Below are 11816 nucleotides of genomic sequence, written 5' to 3'. Positions count from 1 at the left end.
TGTTTAGTGTCTTGTTACCCGACGTGACCCCATCTTTTATATTTTACCAAAAAATTGGGTAATAATAAATGTTTTATCATTTAATATAGGGGAAACTGTTTTTTTTTTTTAATTTCGGTAATTTTTCCTTAATATAGTAAAAAAATAAAACCCCCAGTGGTGAATAAATACCACCAAAAGAAAGCTCTATCTGTCCCCAAAAAAGGGTATAAAATTCATTTCAGTACAGCGCTGCATGACAGAATAAATGTCAGTCAAAGTACCGCAGCGCTGAATACTGAAAAATGGCCTGGATGGGAAGGGGGTTTAACACCGCGGATGTCAACTGGTTAAAGGAGAACTATGGGGTTCTATCTTTTTTTTATGAATGCATTCCTTAGGCTAAATAAGTAAATAATGTAATTTACTCTAATTAGCCAAAATGCACAGTAAGGCTGTAAAATCTTACTTTAGGTGGTGGGCGGGGCTAAGCGCCGCAATGAGACAATGATGTCACTGGAGATCCCTGCTGATCGGATCTCCAGTGACATCATTTACCATATGTGGACTTTCCGATTTGTAGTAAATGCTGAAGAGAGAGAGAGAGCTCCTTCCGCTCTGTCATCAGCGATCCACAATCATTTTGGTATGTCAGTGTCGGCAGGGAGAGAGAGAGAGAGAGAGAGGGGGGAAGGAGCTGGCACACGGGGACGTGCAGGTAAGGAGAGAGCTGCTGCGCATGTCCATATATTCGTGGACACGCAGCAGTTCTCAAGAATCACTGTCAGTCATCAGTGGGGAGGATCCCGTCAGATACGTCGGGATACGTCGGGATCGGATCCACCGATCAGCAGGGATCTCCAGTGACATCATTTACCATATATGGACTTTACGATTTGTAGTAAATGCTGAAGAGAGAGAGAAAGCTCCTTCCCCTCTGTCATCAGCGATCCACGATCATTTTGGTATGTCAGTGTCGGCAGGGAGAGAGAGAGAGAGGGGGGAAGGAGCTGGCACATGGGGACGTGCAAGTAAGGAGAGAGCTGCTGCGCATGTCCATATATTCGTGGACGCGCAGAAGCTCTCAAGAATCACTGTCAGTCATCAGTGGGGAGGATCCCGTCAGATACGTCGGGATGTCTTCTCATTGCGGCGCTTAGCCCCGCCCACCACCTAAAATAAGGTTTTACAGCCTTACTGTGCATTTTGGCTAATTAGAGTAAATCACATTATTTACTTATTTAGCCTAAGGAATGCATTCATAAAAAAAAAGATAGAACCCCATAGTTCTCCTTTAATACCACTTCAAAATAGACCTGTCACAGGGTTGCAGAAATCAAAGAGACTCCACAGGCGCCCTGCTGCTTAACATTGGATCTAATAAACTATCGGGGGCACAGAGAGGAAAAACTGATAGGAAAATTATGCGCGACACGGTTGTAAAAAAAAGGGCCCACTTCAAAAAGTTATGTCACAGTGACCATAATTTAATAGTAGTCCTGTATCATTTTTTTTCAATTATATGGGGCACAAGTTGCAACATTCATGGCACACATTGCAAATAGGAATATTCTAATTTGTGACATAAATGTCGCATTCCACAGAACATGTATTGTGATTCAATGCTTAGAACATTGTTTAACACTAGTATAAATGTTGCAATCTGCGCTACTATAATGTCGCACTGCTGATCGTTTATCAGGCCCAGTACCTACGTTTGCCCAGTGTCCAAGTCTGCCCCTAGAGCCCCCAAAGTGGCTTTCAAATATCTACTTTTTTTGAATGTACATATGGCTAGAACTTCTCTTAATCATATCGCAGTGCTCTGGCAATGGGCACTAAGTTATGGGTGAAATGGGCAAGGAACTGTATTTCACAGCCAGAAATGTAAGCTTCCCACAAGTAATACTTGGTACCAGAGGGTGCCTGCTATGACCCTGGGGAGGTCACTTTTCTTTTTGTGATCCTGCTATGACCCTGGGGAGGTCACTTTTCTTTTTGTGATCCTGCTATGACCCTGGGGAGGTCACTTTTCTTTTTGTGATCCTGCTATGACCCTGGGGAGGTCACTTTTCTTTTTGTGATCCATAAGTGGTTTGTGTCCAGAAACAGCATATACACAAGCCTTTCAGTTAGTAAATTCTAACCACAATTAAATGTAAATCCCCATTTATCTCATGGCATTCACCCATGTTTGCCAAAATCCTACTGCAAAATTATGCTTATTCACTTTCTGCCAGGTTTGCCACAACCCCACTGTAAAACTGATTGTGTGCTTCTCAGGAAGCTTATTGGGGTTATTGTCCAGGAACAGCATAAAAAGGCCATTATCTGATCATCCCGGCGGCCAATATCACGGTGACATCAAAAGTGATATGTATTCAAGACACACAAGGGCGGATTTGTCAAAAGTGGAGCAGACAAAATCTGGAGCAGCTGTACATGGCAACCAATCAGCTTCTCTCTCTCTTTTTTTCAAATCTTAACTGAACAACCTGGAGAGAAGCCGATTGGTTGCCATGGGCAACTGCTCCAGTTTTTGCCAGCTCCGGTTTTGATAAATTCCCCCCAGAATGTTTTCTTAAAAAAAAAAAAAAGACCAAAACTAACTCAAATAGTTAAGTATAAAATAATAAAATCACAGGGAGTTCTAACCTATCATACAGGAGACTAATTACCGGTATTTCAGGTAGGTTTGCTTTTCACAAAGCTTCAACTTGCAATTATCAGCTTTATATTCTACATCATTAAATGCCTGTGGTATTATAGCTTAATCTCAATGCAAACACATTTTTTTTAAGCTGAACTGTTCCTATACAGACTGAAGCTTCATATGTTCAAAACGTCTAAGCTTGCTTAATAAATACAGACATGTGTAAGTGTACATAGATGAGCATAGATTTGGGCAGCAATGCTTTGATTGAACACTGAAAAGAGGTTAGTGGGACATAGTTATCACATGTATGAAAAAGCCATAAAGCCCATATCAGGGCAAGTAAAATGTAACCCTTACAGTACAGGGATCGCTCCACTGCAAGTGTTAAGTGCTCATTTTTTCCAGGGAACTCAAATAAAGCTGTTTTACTTACCTGATCCCGGCTCCCACGGTGGTCAGTCCTCACTTCTCCTCCCCTCCACTCAGGATGTTGGAATGTCCCTCATTGTCCTCACATCTAATGCAAGTCAATGGAGCTGCATACGATGTAATGACATCAGCGGAGCGAATGGGGAGACTGCGGGGATCGTTCTAGCAGCCTGGATGGAGTATCGGAAGTAGGGATTAGGCAAGTTAAACAACTTAAACAGTGTGCACTTTTGCTAGTTGGGTAGGGTACTGTAGAGTCACCAATATAGCTACAATGGAACAGGACTGTGGCTTGTCCCAAAGTATCACATTAAATCAAATGAAACTGATCATGTTGTGTTTTGATTTTCTTCCCCAAATGTTTGGCATGTGTCCTAACCCTTTGACCATGTTTAATACAAGCTGATTTGATTTTAAAAGTTCTTTGATGTCTCACCACACTAAAAGAAACTAATCTACTACCAAAACACTAACAGATTACCAAAAAGTAATGCACAGTACATATCAGAGGTACATCATGATGAAAATTATGCACACTAGCATAAATGGTATTGTAGTAAAGAATGCCTTTACAGAGCCGAAAGTATCTACTCATTTGGCTAGATTTTCTGTGTCATCGCTTTGTAGGTTTCTATTGTTGAAGTTACAAAACTGATCATAGAAAAAGCCTGACATCGGCATGGAACAGCTGCAATTACTACAACACAGCAAAAGTTACATTGTATCCATTATTAAAGGAGAACTATGGGGTAAGTGTTTTTCCCCGTAGTTCTCCTAAGGGTCACAGGAGGACACAAACTTTGGGTCATGGGAGGACGCTAGTTTGTGTCCTCCTGTGACCCTTAGGAGAACTATATTGAGACCGCCGCAGCCGGGACGGATCCCGACACTACTGACGAGATCCACCCAGCTGCGTGATTGACAGCTGGCTCTGCCTATCTAGAGGCAGAGCCAGCTGTACCTGCACCCTCCCCCGTCCGTTCTGCCAGTCAGCGCTGGAGGATCGGAGCGGGGAATCCTTGCAGAGAGCCGTGAGTGACAGTCACGGCTCTCTGCAGGCAATCCCCCCTCCCTGCTGATCCATTTGCATTCCTGATCCATTCGTATTCCCACACCTGGTCAGAGACGGGGGCAACAGGGTGTAAACAGACGCCTGTCCGTTTACACACAGCTGCCCATAGACTTACATTGGGCATCCGATCAGTGTCAGCTTTTCAGGCGGACGCGATTGGACAGCCCTTGCGAAAGGGGCCTAAGAAGCAGCGGCCATAAATAGAATGGTACTTAAATCTTGACAGAGGTACACAACCACAAGCGGTTAATATGTACTCTATTCTAAACATATTTATTTAATACTGTAGTCCATAAAACATTTTTTTCACTCTCAGACTGACTTTTTTCACAACTGCATCATATTTTTCCATTTTAACCTTTTATCAAATGGGCATGTTTCTGCTAGTCATAAAAAAAGTCAAAATATATCTCTATACTGTAGCAGCTGATAAGAAATAGCATGACCTATTGCAGCTGGCAGGAGGTAGGAAATCAAATGGTCCATTTCATTTACTGCCTCTATTGCATACGGATTTCACCGCGAAGGATGTGCAGAGTATCTTACAGGGAAGTTATGACAGTCTAAAAAGGTTATTTTACTTAGCCAGACTGAGTAAAGACCAGCAAGGGGTTCCTATTTTTCTTTTGATAAGACTGTAATATTGTAATACCGCAAGCTATATTTGTAAAGGTGGAGGGAAGAGAGCTCTACAGTCTAAATATAATAAATACCAATTTTCAGCAAACTAAAGATTCAAATTATTTTTAGAATAGTACAAAAAAAACGGTGTCTCAAAGGAGTTGCTTCTTTATACTTAAATATTTAAAAGAAGGCCACCTTATCCTGGGAGGAGACTTTAATATGCCCCTTAATTTGCTTCTTGATACCACCTCTGGCTCTTCTTCAATTCCCTAGAGAGCCCTTCAAGAAAATCAACTGTATCTGGCCAACCCCATGCTCCATGATACCTGGGATACTCTTCATCTCAATAATAAAGACTTCACCCACTAAAAATATTCTAGGATTGATTATCTTTTCTCTCCCATCCAGATCCCCATTTCCAAGAGCTCTAGCATGATCTTACACAGTACCCACAACAAGGTGAGAAAAGTACACTCTAAAATGGAGGACATTGCCAAGCAGTTTCCCACTTATATGAACAAACTATAAAATCTAGAGTAGCTCTCCAGGGGAAATAAATCTAATCAGTCACCCTTACACCAAATCCAAGACTGCTTGTCTCTTTATGGAACATTCCTCCTAGCATTGAAGACATAAAAAATCCAGGGCCGGATGCAATATAACAAAAGCTTGAGGCATATCCTTGCATCATGTTTCATAGCTACTTTCAACTCTCTAACACCACTACTATTCACCCACTTAGGCCCATATAACAGTCATGCATTAAGAGGGAAAGACCTAAACACAAGTTACAAACTACTGGCCAATTTGGCTTTAAAAACATTCTAAAAGTCCGTTTATCCCGAGTCTCCTGGTGTGGGCTCAGAAAATATTTACACTACGGAGGACCTGGTAGCGTTTGATCAAAATAGGTCTGACAAGGTCCTGGGGACCTGGTCTTGCTAGATAGCTCTTAGGCACTCCATGGAATCAAAGCAACTGCTCTGCTCATGACTTTCTGTTTACCCTTTTTGTGGCTGAGCTGCTCTTGATAGATAACAACTATTAAGTAGATCTACGTGCATTGTGTTTGAAGACTTTAACTCAGCCATTGTTAGGACCCTCACCACTCTGTTCTTGTCCATGTTTTCCCTTTCCCCCATCTTTCCTTAATGTTCCCCTGTCCCCCCCTTCCCCTGTTGTTTCATTTAGACATTCTTATTTATTATTTGTTACCTCCCAGATCCCCTGCCAATTAGTTATAGGCAGGCTGCTGAGTTCACGGGTGACCTTCCCTCAGAGGTTGTATGTGTGCTTCTGAATGTTCATAATTAATCTGACTTCATCCTATTGTGCCTCTGCTTTTCTTGAGCACAATATTTTGTAATTGCTCTGGTATACAGATGAAGACATGTTTTACGCTGTTCTTTTTAATTTTATACAACTTTAAAAAAAAGTGATAAACTAAAACAACAACCTAAAAGTTCCTAGTGAGCTGGCTACTTTTTAATGGAGTCAGTCATTTATCTAACTTGACCAAGTGAGGTTTGTCCGCCGCTAGTTAGGTGTAGTACAACACCTTAAAAGCCTTGAACCTCCATTATTGGTTGACCATATATTTAAAAAAAACAAGGGTTCTTTATATCAATGGATGCCGAAAAGGTGTTTAACACAGTGGCTTGGGATTACATGTAGGCAGTCCTCATGTGTGTTGGTCTCCGGGGTGAAATGAGTGCCAGAATCTTCACATTCACTTCAAACAAGTGGGGTAAAGGGTGATGGACAACTGCTGGACTCCTTCCTGATCTACAATGGAACCAGACAAGGATGTCCATTATCTCCACTAATATTTATTTTGATGCTAGAACCAATTCTTCGTTGCCTGTGACCAAAGAAACTAAAGGAGGGCGGGCTGAAGAGGATAAAAAATGGTCACTTTTGCGTGCAATGTCCTTCTATTCCCATAAGCACCACACATTACTCTACCTAATCTAATGAGACCTCAAGCTCTTCCAACAGCTAACAAAAAAAAAAAAAACTACTTAAAATGCCATGCTCTGAATATCTCCTTTTCGGCTATAACACTTGAGCAATGTCAACTTAACATACCGTTACCTGGTAAAGAGAGGCGATAAAATATCTGGGGAGATGTCAGAAAATGGAATAACTGTTCTTCCTGGTTTGGCAGGACCAACATATTAAAGATGAATGTTCTTCCAAGAATACTTTTGTTTTAAAAACTATTCCAATTCAATTAAAAGAGAACTATGAGGTAACCTTTTTATTACATAGTTCTCTTAAAGGAGAACTATGGGGTTAGGGCTTTCCCCCATAGTTCTCCTAAGGGTAACGGGAGGACACAAACTAGCGTCCTCCCATCACCCAAAGCTCAGTATACCGCGAGCTACAGCTCACGGTATACTGAGACGCCGCAGCCGGAATAGATCCCGACAATTCTGTCTGGATCCACCCAGCTGCGTGAGTGACAGCTGGCTCTGCCTATTTAGAGGCAGATCCAGCTGTACCAGCACCCTCCCCCGTCCGTTCCGCCAGTCAGCGCTGAAGGATCGGACAGGGGAGAATCCCTGCAGGGAGCTGTGACAGTCACGGCTCTCTGCAGGGATAGATCGAGAAGTAAGCGAGCGCCGGTATGTGTTCGCTTACTTCCCGATCTACTGAGCCAGTTTCATTGTCACACGTCGGCTCGAACTATGAGGTTGAGTGAAAACCTCTCACCTCATAGTTCTCCTTTAGCTCCTATCTTGCTTAGTAGGGATGCAACTATGTCGATACCGAGTATTTGGTACTCATCATGACTCATCATGACCCGCCGCACGGTTTGCTGATAAGCCGGGCCCATATTCCCCCGGGATGCCGGCATCAGTATTTGGTATATGCGTGTATGGACAAAAAAATAGCGGTACACTTACTCGATAGCGAAAAACCGGTATCAGTGCATCCCTATTTCTTAGCATTCATAAGGAAGATGCATTGTTCATTTCTTTGGAGGGGTGCAATGCCAAGAATCAGTCTTGCCTGACCAAAGATAAAGACATCAGACTCCCTGACATTTAAGTGTTCCTGGGCATGCCAAGACACAAGACTAGAAAACTGGAACCTGTACTCGGCATTAAAAGACTGGAGTACCCTTAATCTGTTTATTCTGTGTGTTTCCTCTCAGTTTATCCCCAATACCCTATTAAAAAAAAAAAGCTGCTCATAGGACCAACTTTGCATAGCTTTGGTCATGTATCCAAAGCGCTACCCCTTTACTCTGCTCCAGGCCCACTAACTCCTACACATTTAAACCCAGGCTTTACACCTGGCATGTCTAGGAATTTTCTAAAGGAATGCTGGCCGCATTCTCAATGTTTAGAAGAAGTCAGCAATGGTGGCCTCCATATCTTCTCAGTACAAATTTACTTTAGGGCCATTCTTCACTAAAGCCGATATTATAAAGTATGAATTAAGCCAATATTTATCAATATGACTTTGATAAGGGGTCAGATTACATTTTAGTACAACATGTTGGGATTTAAAAACTTTTATCACAGATCACATTTTGACATAGAAAACAAGCCCTAGGCTCCACTCACAAAACTGCACTGCATTAGTGCATGTTTGTTTCGTTTAGGAAGCCTATTTCATTTTAATGGCCTGCCTCATGCACTAAACCCCACCAAAAAAGGTGCCTGCAACATTTTTGGCAGTTCAGCGCATGGCAATGCATGCACTAAGATGCATTGCACTGCTCTGCAATGCAGACATGTTGAGAAGGTGCCTTGGGGTGCCATTCAGAATGACTCATACTGGACTGCATTAATGGACCTTACTGCAGTGCAAGAGTGGGAATAGGGTTTTCAAGGCCAAGCTATTTTTTGTCATAAAGGAAGGATTGGCCAGAGTATGGCCAACCCCTTATTACTGCCATTTCAATATCGCAGAGGCTGCTATTGTTAATTGGATTAAAAAAGGGAATACATGCACAAAGCTGGGAAAACAATTGTGCCTACAGACAGGAGAATATCTGCTCAACTTGAACATTTACAGTCTGGGGACATCTCTCAGCCCAGTCTGCCTGAACACTCATGGAAGGGATAAGGTGGAAGATGAGGATTGATTTTTCCTCAGCCATTAAATGATGCACCAGTACTTACACACTCAGGATAAGCTGGTCCTCCAACCCTGCCAATATCTGTAGATTGCACATAACAATGGAGATTTCGCCATTTGTAAATGGGGTCGATTTGTTCTCAAAATGGTCACCCCACTAACCACTATTTGGGGCTCCAGTTAGCACCAGCTTAGGCCTCATTCACAACAGGGCACTTTAGGCTGTGGCTCGGGATTCCTGCGGAAAGAACCTATGGATTGTTGCGGCAGCAATCCCAGGTCTGTCCATACAGATGCGGCCGCTGTGCCCATTCAAGTTATGACAAGCTGGCAGCATACATGGAATCATTAACTGCAGTTCAGGATAGATGACTGTCCCTGGATGCAGACAGATTGAACCGCAGGTAATCATATCATGGCCAAATACATGCGGACTGCTGCTAACAGATGCATCTGTATGGACACACACGGGAATTCTTGGGGCAGGAATCCCCAGCTGCCCCGTGAGAATATAGCCTAAATATTACACAGGAAGCAATGTGATGCCAGCTAATGGACTCAAATCTCCACTAATTATATTCTGGTCTATGCCTGCTAAGGTCACCTGTGGTTATGGTGTGTGCACTGTATAAGTGAGATCATTTAACAATCTCCTCTAGCTTCCTTAGGCTATTTTCAGTGTCACATATGTTAAGTACCATTACAATGTATGACAGCTAAGTACACAGATTTTTGTGCATGTATCTAGATTTTATTTGCTTGTCCCAACACAAAAGGAACACACAGTAAAACCTTTGAGGTTTACACTTTAAAGCTTTGGCTTTAGCTTCCTTGTAACCCCTTTTAAGTAGCATGATCATAGCAGTGTACCAGTTTCTTCACGGGCTTTCACCATGCATAATCCATGCATTGGGCACTTGGTTGTGTTTGTTCTATTAATCACCTATTAGCTTTGTTTATATATATGTGACATCACCTATTGCTATGATTTCCTTGGCAACAGTTACAACCCTTTTTTCAATGTCGATGCATTAGGCCCTGCAGAGAAGCAAACACACATTAAACCCCACACACACTTACAAAACCGAATGCATCAAATGATTTTTTTCTTTAATCACGTTGGATCGGCTAATCTTTTATCACACACGTAAATCAGGTGGAATGGTTTCTATGGGAATATCTACCATAGATTTGAGAAGGTAGAAAGATAAACAATAACCAATGCTGTACAGAGCACTTGGAAAATTCGCACAGATGAATCACTGAGGATACTGTTCCGACACTGTTGCAAATGGTACGATTAGAGAGAACAATGTATTGTTTCAAAGACAGCTTACATATACATAAATCCCATATCTGAGCAGTTAACACTACTTTACAGGGGACCATTTTAAGGACTTTCTTATGGCGATCTTTCAGACAAGATAGTAAATGTAGAGGTTCCCTGTCTGCTGCAGACTGGGCTGTGTCTGCAACAGTTTAGGACTCCTGTAACAGACAGTTGACTGCTACAGATTTGCAATCATCTATGGCAGAGTTACTGCGTCACTTGCCACATATTTCTACTTAAACCATACGCATTCCTACAAATTGTTCAACGGCATTTTGTAAATAGGTGCAGTGCTACTTCTGTGCAGCAGAGGGGAGAATTTATAAATCAAGCCTCATTATAATAGTAAATTCATCTCATAACCTGTCACACCAACCTTGGTTGGCTCTGCAGTAAAGTTTATAGATTTCTCCTGATAGGGTTGTTTTACTTCCCTCCAAAATGTCTGATGGAGAGCCCCAAAAGCTTGCTTTGGAAATATTTGTTTTCTTGCTAGCTGTGAATAAAATGTGTGTGTGTGTATGTGTATATGTGTATATGTGTATATATATATATATATATATATATATATATATATATATATATACATACACACACACACACATACATATACACATATATATATATATATATACATATACATACAGTTTATATTGTTAGTACAAGCACACAATGCAGAGAGTCATGCCTTGGTGTTCCACATAGTAGCAGTATTGTAGCAAAGTTTCAGTAAGCACTCTTTGACAGGAGTAAGGCCCCATTCACAGCAAAATCGCAATGCAACGGAGGGTCTGTTGCCTTGAGATTGTACCCTTCGATTTCTGTGCGATACGATTCTTTGTAATTTTATAGGCGTTTTTTTCTTCTTTTTTGGTCAAGCTTTATGTGAAGTGATCCGCTGTGACCGATGCGGCCCTGACCGCCACGGCTCTGTGACAGGAGATCAAAAGGGAGATCAGTGTACGAACTCCCTTTGATCTCCTCTCAGTCCCTGGATGCAGAAAGTGATGTAGATTACATCACTTCCTGCATTCACTGTCACTCTCCAGCTAGAGAAGCTAATGAAGCCAATCTCTGCTTCATCAGCTTCTCTGGGGGTCCCTAGGTGACATTAGGGGTCTTGAGGAACCCTGATGTCTCCTTAAAGAGTACCTGTCATGTAAATTGGCTATTACATAGGGGGCTTCTGAGCCCCCTATGTAATAGCAATAAAGCTGTGTGTAAAGAAAAAAAAAAGTAATACCTACATACACACGCAGCTATGAGTTCGGTGCGCCTACGTGCGAAAATGACGATTGCTCCTATTGTGCCGCACATGTTAAATATCGCCGCAAACGTCGGAGTGAGAGCAATCATTTTAGAGCCATTAATCACTGATAATACTAAACTGATGAGCAGTAAAAGCATTTTAATCGTCGCCTATGGGCGTTTTTTGCGATTTTGCGGGCGCACGCAATTTTAAGGCTTGACATGTTTGGTGTCTATTTACCCGCCGTGACCCTGAATTTTATGTTTTACTAAAAATATGGGTAAGAATGTTTTATAACATAACATAGGGAAACTTTGTTTTTTCTTTTTTTACATTTATGGTATGGTATGGTGCTTTTTACATTCTATAGTAAAAAAAAAAAAAA

The 11816-nt window shown here is 41.8% G+C and overlaps 1 protein-coding gene across 8 annotated transcripts in view; it reads right to left on the bottom strand.

Moving 5' to 3' along the window:
- The window catches only part of USP54 (ubiquitin specific peptidase 54), an 82353-nt gene that overhangs the window by 69638 nt on the left and 899 nt on the right, over nt 1-11816 (bottom strand). The gene's annotated exons all lie outside the window — the stretch shown is intronic.

The sequence above is a fragment of the Nanorana parkeri genome, unplaced genomic scaffold (genome assembly GCF_000935625.1).
Source record: "Nanorana parkeri isolate BGI_ZX_2015 unplaced genomic scaffold, ASM93562v1 scaffold908, whole genome shotgun sequence".
In the NCBI taxonomy this organism is placed as follows: Eukaryota; Metazoa; Chordata; class Amphibia; order Anura; family Dicroglossidae; genus Nanorana; species Nanorana parkeri.
Note: the sequence above shows the minus strand (reverse complement) of the source record. Positions and strands in the feature narration are given on the sequence as shown.